Source organism: Trichechus manatus, unplaced genomic scaffold (genome assembly GCF_000243295.1).
Source record: "Trichechus manatus latirostris isolate Lorelei unplaced genomic scaffold, TriManLat1.0 scaffold00255, whole genome shotgun sequence".
Classification (NCBI taxonomy): Eukaryota; Metazoa; Chordata; class Mammalia; order Sirenia; family Trichechidae; genus Trichechus; species Trichechus manatus.
The window spans coordinates 341,186-349,997 of NW_004444191.1; the positions used below are offsets into that span (position 1 = coordinate 341,186).

The 8,812-nt window shown below is 45.1% G+C and overlaps 1 long non-coding RNA gene across 1 annotated transcript; it reads right to left on the reverse strand.

Moving 5' to 3' along the window:
- Positions 1-6,298: 6,298 nt before the first annotated feature.
- LOC111819051 (uncharacterized) lies at positions 6,299-8,666 on the reverse strand. Its single transcript, XR_002822855.1, has 2 exons — positions 8,610-8,666; positions 6,299-6,698 (listed from the first exon to the last, which is right to left on the reverse strand). It is a non-coding gene; the product is annotated as an uncharacterized LOC111819051 (long non-coding RNA).
- Positions 8,667-8,812: the final 146 nt, after the last annotated feature.

Sequence of the window (8,812 nt, forward strand, 5' to 3'; positions counted from 1 at the left end):
CTCTTCAGCATCTGTAATTTTAATTGTCTTATCCTCTAATTCATTGATTCTTTCTTCTGCCTGATTAAATCTGTTGGTCTTTCTATTGTGTTTCTCACTTTAGTTATTGTCCCTTTCAGTTGCAGTCTCTCTTTTTTTAGATCCTCATTTTGTTCTTGCACTGTTTTCCTTATTTCTTTTAGCTCTTTGTCTTTGTCTTCCCTTAGTTCTTTAATTATCTTCAGTGTTGTTTTATTATATTCTTCCATTTTTTTCATTATTTGGTCATCCCTAGATGCTCTTTCACTCCCTTTGTTGTGTTCATTTGGATGGGCCACTGTTTCTCTGCTCTTTGTGTGTCTTGTGATTTTTTGTTGGGGTATTGGAATTTTTGAGGGTGTTAACTTTCTCAGTTTTCCCCAGTATTTGGTGTTTTTGCCTGCACTACTTTCTGCAGGGAACTCTTAGATTGGCAGAGCCTTTGCCTTTGCTTACCATTTCTTCTCCCTCTTTGTGATAGCTCCTTTTCCCTCCCTGCTTTATTTGACGTTCAAAAGTTCCAGATCTCATCTTTCAACTTTCAATCTCTCCCAAACACACCAGAGAAGACACTCTGCTCAGCCTGTCCACCAGCAGGCACCACAACTTAGGCGAGACATAGTGTACTAATCAATCTGTCCACCAGAGGGTGCAGTCCCCTCTCTGGTTATTACTCTCTTCCCTTCTTTGTTTCTGCAATCATGTCAGAAAACCCACACCCAGCCAGCCCCCTGTGGGGGTAGGTGTTGTCCTCCGGTTTTGCCTGGAGGTTCGTTCCCTGTCCTGCAGGGGCTCCTTATATCTGAGCTTGCATCTCATTGATTTTATCATGATGGGGTGACTGCGCACTCACCTGCCATTGCACATAGGATGGGCTTGGGCTTGGTCAGGCAGGCATGCTCATGCTTGGCTGGGCTTTAACTGCATATGGCCCGAGCACCCCCAGTCAAGGATGTGCTCGTGCAATCTTGCTGGAGTGAATATGTACAGGTCTGACCTTTTAAAGAACTAATACGGAGGTTTCTCTTGCTAATAGGACCACACTGACAAAGATGAACATGTACATACCCACTTTTGGCAGAAGACACTGGAATCAGAGGTCTGCACATGGACAAAGAACCTGGCAACAAAACTCAACATTTCAAGGTGTTAACATTTAGGACAGGAAGGACACATTAGTGAGTGATATATATACACACACACACACACACACATATAATGTAGTATTATATATAATGTACATAATATGTGAATGTAGTATGCATGGAGATACCTTGGAATCAACTGTGTATAGAATACCTCTGATGGATTTGGGCAAAACAGATGGAAATATCAAGTATTATGAATTGAATTGTGTTCCTCAAATATGTGTTGGAATCCTAACCCTTTGTGATGGTCAAGGTTGTGTGTCAACTTGGCTGGACCATGACTCTCAGTGGTTTGGCAGTTGTGAGGTCGTTTGGCAGTCGTATGATCATGTGATCACTTCCATGATGAGATCTGATATAATGTGATCACCTCTATGATGAGATCTGCTGTGAGTAGCCAGTTAGTTGAAAGGGAGGTTCCTTGGGCAGGTAGCCTGCATCGATTATCAATGGACATTCTGGCAAGGCTCATGGGCTTTTGCTTGCTTTGGATCCTGCAGCTGGCTCCTGTTCATCTGACCTCTGGTTCTTGGGACTTGAGCTAGCAGCTTACCTGCAGTCTTGTCTGCCGATCTTGGGATTTGTCAATTCTCACAATCTGGAGCAAGAGCCCTGCTCTCTGACCTGCTGATCTTGGGTTCACCAGCCCCTGTGGCTATGTAAATCAGGAGAAGCCTCTGTCCTGACCCATTGACTTGGGACATTCCAGCCTTTACAACCATGTGAGCCATTTCCTTGCTATAAATCTCTCTGTATATATATTTATGTGCTTTACTGGTTTTGTTTTTCTAGAGAACCCAACCTAAGACACCCCTATACCTGTGGATGTAATGTCATTTGGGAATAGGGTTTTCTTTATTATACTAATGAGACCATAGTAGTGTAAGGCGTGCCCTAAACCTTCACTTCTGAGTTACAAAAAAGAGAAGATTAGACACAGAAGCAAGCAAGCATAAATGGTGGTGGTGGTGGGGTAGGTAGATGCCATGTGAAAATCACCGAGGAACCCAGGAACACTGGGGCTACAGATCCTGAGACAAGGATCTACCCTCAGAACTGACAGAATCTCAAAGATCTATCACCCCTATAGCTGTGCCCTGAACTCAGATTTCTAGCCTCCTAAACTGTGAGATCCATGGAAACAGCAGTCAAGAAATCAAAAGATGCATTGCATTAGGCAAATCTGCTGCAAAAGACCTCTTTAAATTGCTGAAAAGCAAAGACGTCACCTTGAAAACTAAGGTGCACCTGACCCAAGCCATGGTGTTTTGAATCGCCTCATATGCATTTGAAAGCTGGACAATGAATAAGGAGGACCGAGAAAGAATCTACGGGTTTGAATTATGGTGTTGGTGAAGAATATTGAATGTACCATGGACTGCTAAAAGAATGAACAAATCTATCTTGGAAGAAGTACAACCAGAATGGTCCTTAAAAGCAAGGGTGGTGAGACTACATCTCACATACTTTGGACATGTTATCAAGAGGGATCTGTCCCTGGAGGACATCATGCTTGGCAAAGTAGAGGGTCAGTGAAAAAGGCAGACCCTCAGTGAGATAGATTGACACAGCGGCTGCAACAATGGGCTCAAACACAACGATTGTGAGGATGGCGCAGGACCAGGCAGTGTTTTGTTCTGTTGTACGTAGGGTCGCTATGAGCAGGAACTGACTTGACGGCACCTAACAACAACAAACTGTGAGAAAATCAATTTCTGTTCTCTAAGGACACCCCCTTGTGTTATTTTATAGCAGCACTAAGAAACTAAGACAACCAAGTAAGATTGTATGTGGTGGTGGGGGTGGTGGAGGGGTGGGACCTGAGTGGGGCCCAAGAGATTAACTGCAGTGAGACATGAGTAAAAATAACTAGACAACTGTGTGAAGCAAAGTGCTGGTGGCCTGTGTGATGACCTCTCAGACTGGAATAACCCGACAAACCATGGGGGCCTAGTGCGGCCTTCTTAGCGGTGTCCACTATACAATTGCGAATCGTGGGAACGATTGAAAACCAAATGTATGCCCTGGGCTTCCTGGCATGGGTGGGTGTTAGCCTGCCCATGTGGAGCTCATGCTTATATCTGGGAGCACTGGTGAGGTGGACAACAGCTCACTCAACAGCTACTGAGGCTGTCATTGCTGTCAGGGTTGGCCTTCATTTCATTCCGTTAGTAAGGGGGCAAGCGGCATACTGGCATTACTGCTTTGCCTGGGATAGCTGAGATGGAAAGATAAGTGGATGGAAGGACAGGTGGATAGAGGAGAAATGGATAAGAGGAATGAAGAAGCAAGGAGAAAAGAAAAAGATAGAGGGAAACCAAAGTAGAAAATTGAATCAGAAGGGCTCTGTGCAGCTGTGAATCTCATGCTCAAGAATGGAACTGCAGAGACACAGACAAGCCAGATTAGCAAGGACCAAAGGGGGTTTCATAAAGAAAACACCCCAGAAAACTCTTCACCACATTGGATATGTGCTGGTGAGTGATCAAAGCCAACACAGGGAGACATGCATAAAGCAAACTTGGGTGCAGTTTCAAATCTCTTGAAAATGCTTCAAGAAGGTCGTTTTAACACAAATTAAAAGGAACATTTCTTTTCATTCTGTTCAATAATTACATGGAACATGAGGTGGTTATGGATCGGAATTATTACTGGAACTAATGGATGAAATTTACATGGAGGCAGGTTTAGGAGGAAATTTATCATTAGAAGACGGATCAGCTAGGAGGCAGACTTTCTCTTGACATCTGGAGCTCCTGGTCATTGAAAATGACCTGTCAGCCAGGCGATGAAAGTGATTCCTGCATTGGAGCAGTGGTTGGACCAGAAGACCTCTCAATTCTCTTTTTAAGTCCTAGGTTTTATGTTTCTGGAATCAAGAAGGACTTAGATAAATTCTTATGTGGCAGACCCCATTATAAGCTCTTCTTGGAAGCCAGAAATCAAGTATAATACAAATTGTGGAATAATGTTGAGGAGGAGGAAGGGAAGCAGAGAGGGACAAAAGGATACCAACACACATTGAGCTGTGCTGATGTTTATGTGGTCTCATTTAATCTTCACAGAAGACCTGTGAGGTAGGTGTGACTAGCTTTGCTTTTACAGATGAGCAAACAGATGCTCAGAGAGGTTGAGTGACTTGTCTGAGTGACACAGCTAGTTAGTTAGCACAGATGGGATTTTGTCTAGACTGTCTGAAGTCCAAGCTCTTCTGCTTTGTCATTACACCTCCCAAATGAGCCCTTCCCTGGTATTATCCTGCTGTCCAACACAGCTCTTGCCACATGGCCCTTGTGTTTGAAGTGGCATGACCTGCCTTACTTTCTCCCATGATTTTAAGGAATGCTCACCTCACGGCAGGAGGGTATGGTGGTTAGTGAAATGGAGAAGTAAACATGCATGGAGCTGTTCCCCTTCTGCCCAGCTGCAAAATGGGTACAACTCTCTCCCACTTATCCCTTCAGCAACAACAACAACCACAAAACTCCTTGCCATTGAGTCAATTCCAACTCATAGCAACCCTACAGGATAGCGTAGAACTGCCCCATAGGGTTTCCAAGGCATGGCTGGTGGATTCCAACGGCTGTCCTTTTGGTTAGCAGCCGAGCTCTTCACTGCTGCGCCCCAAGACTCCTCATATATCACCCCCAAAATGGTGATTGAGTGACCCTCTACTACCTGTAACTTCTTGGTAAGGTATTTCGACTTAGAAGTCAGGAAACAAGATTCTTGTTCCTGGGCCCGTTTTTATTCTCTCTGAGCCTTAGTTGCTTTATTTATAAAAGGAAGGGGAAAAAGAAAAAGTGAAATCACCTCTAAGGTCTTTCAAATTATACATATTTGCTATATATATATATATATATAATATATATATATGCAGTTGCCGTTGAGTCAGTTCACACATGGTGACTTCATATCTATCAGAATAGAACTGTGCTCCATGAGGTTTTCAATGGCTAATTTTTCAGAAGTAGATTGCCAGGGCTTTCTTCTGAGGCACCTCTAGGTGGGCCTGAACTTCCAACCTTTTGGTTAGTAGCAGAGCGCATTAACTATTTGCACCACCCAGGGACTCCATATAGTATATAAAAATTATACATAAATTACATACATATTTAAATATACTTACGTTAATACTTAAATCAACTTCTGCTTATCTACATTAACATCAGGAACAGCACTTGTCCAATAACTCAAAAACAGAAAACAGTTTAAAGTCGATTTGGAGCACATTGTTTAGTGATCCCGCTGCAGATTTCCTTCAAATGATAAAATAAAATTCTATTTTCTTACAGCATCCTGATTAGTTGGTCAAAGTAAGCAGCCCAGGAGTGTTGAAGGAAATTTACAAAATCATCATCAGAATAATGGCCGTTAGCCAACGACAGCCACAAGTTTGTGGGAGCTCTGTTGTCAGACAAACCTGGCTTAGGGTTCTGACTCTCGCATCCTCTCAGGGAGGTTACTTAACTTCTCTGAGCCTCAGTTTGCTCGCTGGAAATCAGGGCTAAGTGGCGACCTCACAGGATTGGTGAGGCTGAGAGTTGCACTCTGCCTGGCACAGGTTGGCACCCCAAACATGGCCTTTCATGTTCCTTCACATCCCTGCCCTCAAGGTCACGGTCAGTGTCTCTTCTCTTGCGTTGGCCCGCTGAACGGAAGTACAAAAAGGCATTTGATGATCATCTGCATGAGGGGCGAGATCAGCTTGACTGTGGATGAAAGTCCCTGAAATGTGACCTCTGGAAAAGCCGTTCCTTTTTGCTTTTAACCATGGCAGAAGGGTTTTGGGGATTTCTGCTGCCCCTGTAAACGAGCCCCCGGCCACCAACCTCCTTCCTTCTCTCCTGCTGGGGCAGCCATGGCTCCTGAAGCGCCTGCACGCCAGCTCCCCAGCCAGGAGGGGGTTAAAAGCAACATTTGCAGATAAAGAGGTAAACATATTTACATTGCTCTCTTCACACTTTATGCATATGTCACGCAGTGAGTAGTTCTAGAGGTCTGTTTGTCCTCTCTCTCCGGAATTTCTACAGTCTGGAGGACACACAATCTCTATAAAGTGACTTATTGAAATAGAAGCAGATTGGTAAAACCTTTTCCCTCTTACGAACTGTGAAGAATGATCCTCTAAATGAAATCAGGAAGGAACTGGACAGAATCTTGTTTAATGGTCTGACAAAATGAATCACAACGATTCCAGACATCCATCACTGCTAAAAGGGAACCACAAATGATCTGTGAGCCACTATATATTGATTACCCATGGAGCACAAGTGTCGGATTTAATGTTCACACACCATAGAGAGACGGCGGGGACAGATGGTGCCTTAACTCTTCTTTGATAGATTTTAATGGTGAAATATTGATTTCTATCTGGCCAAGGCCTGCTGTTAGGGGCCAAAGTCATTTGTTGGGTATTGCCGGACACCCGGTCGGCCCGGCGTAATCAATCATTTTTGGCAAGGCAGGTGAAAATCGGGGACAAGCACCTTGGAACCCAAACTGCAGCGTGATGTGTCTGCGCCCAGCCGCCTCGAGAAAGAGAGAGAGAGAGGATTCCGGGAGAGTGTGCTTGTAAAGAATTATTAATGATAAGACATGTTTACCGAGGAGAGTCGCAGCGAATCAGAGCTGACATGAAATAGTCTGGGAGCCTCGTGGAGAAAATGAGCGTCTTGCTAAAAGGGACTATATTTTATTTAAACATCCTTCTAAGGCTGAGGACTCAGGTAATCTGTTGTGTTACAAGCCACTGGCTGTTCTTGCCATCCAGAGCGATAACACTGTGCGCTAATAGGAACACATCAATCACTATCAGGCTGCAATTCCAGTGGTGTCTCGTCCTCCCAGCTCCTCTTTAAGCTCCTTAATAATGGTGATAACATAGTTCGGGGGCTGCTGAGAGGGGCTCTCCCCTCTGAGGGTCATATTCATAAAGTGAGCAGCTTGCTTGCCAAGTCAGCACCCAGGGAAATGGATCTCGCGTTCAGGGAGAGAGGGAGGGGCACTGAGTGGCTGGGGAGCGCTGGAATCCAACAGGAGACTTTTCTGTCATCTGTTGGCCCCTGGGTTCTATGATGTCACTCCTGCCTCCTTGCTCAGGAAGGGGTGTGAGTGTGTTATGCGTAATTATCAATAACAAGACTCAGCTCCTGGGGCAGCTTACAAAATGTTTTTGAAGGCAACTCCCCAGTGGAGCCCCCGCAATGTGTTTTGAGGGATGACACCTCATGGGATAAGTGTGTGGCTTCCCAAGAAGACTGGGAGGGGAGTATGTCTGGCAGGTGTGCGGGCAGGGGTGTCTTCCAGGCCTTTGCAGCTCTGTGTCAGCCTCTAACCCCTCACCCACAGGGTTTTGCCTGTTTGACTTCCCAGTGGGCTGTGAGCTCCTGGAGGATGGCACTTGTGTCCCATTAATCTTCGCATCCTCAGTACCCTAGAACATGGCCTTCGGACGCGCCAGACACTCAGTCTATGGATATGGCTGAACGCTGAAGTGCAGGCGTTTGTGTTAAAATCAGCTGTGCAGCTTTGCAGGCCACCTTCTGAGTGTTCGCATAAATAGGTGTGTATTGTGTGTGAATGCACACGTTGGTAAAAGAATGCACTGACCTTATAAAGACATGTAACACATCTGGCGTTCATTTATACGACTTACTTGGGTCCAAATTCCGTCCCACCACTTACTTAAGGGCAAGTTCCTTAAAACTCTGGGTCTCAGTTACCTCATCTGTAAGAGGAGGGTAAACAACAATGCCTGTGTTTTGAGGACTGCAGGAGTTAGGGAATGTGAGCGTTTACAATGGTATTGGTATACGAGAAAAAACAAAAAACAAACAAACCCATCGTCAAGTCAATTCCAACTCAGCGACCCTAGACGACAGAGTAGAACTGCCCCGAAGGGTTTCCAAGGAGCTCTGGTGGATTCAAAACTGCTGACCTTTTGCTTAGCAGCTGTAGCACTTAACCATTACACCACCAGGGCTCCTGGTATTCAGTAAGTACAACTTTTATCTTATGCATTTATATTCACATTATAGCTTTAGCCATGGCATTTTGTTAAAAATCTTTATGTAAATAAACATGTAGATGTACCAAAGCCGTTGTAGGGTTGGCCTTAGGGGCCCCAGCAAACATTTGCCTTGTTGCCTGTGATGCAGCAAGCCTGCACTGCGAGCAGGTGTTTGGTGCTGGTTTGGTACGTGTGACAGGTATTCTGTTTCACTGTAAATTCAGCTACTCTCAAGCTATTTCATATCGGGGCCTCACTGGGTCCGTCCTTGCTGGAGTGTGTTTATCTCAGGCACAGGGGTGTATACATGGGTCCACACATACCAAGGCGCTGCAGAGGCCACGGACCCAGCTTCGTGAACTGCCCCAGCTGTGCGTCCTGCCCCAGGTGTGAGTGCAGGAGACAGATTCCGCTTAGATTATCTTGCTTACCTAATGATTTTTGCTTCACTGCCTTGCTCGATTGTGTTCACCAGGACGGCAGGCTATTAAAATGTCAAGGCACATTGAATTGTTGTTATCCAGAAGAGAAACCTTTCCAATCAACCTGTGCTCTGGGGGTTGTATAAACTCTGAGAAGGTGATTGGAGAAAGGCGCTCCGGCTTTTTTACAGGGAAGGGGCTGCGTGAGGCGG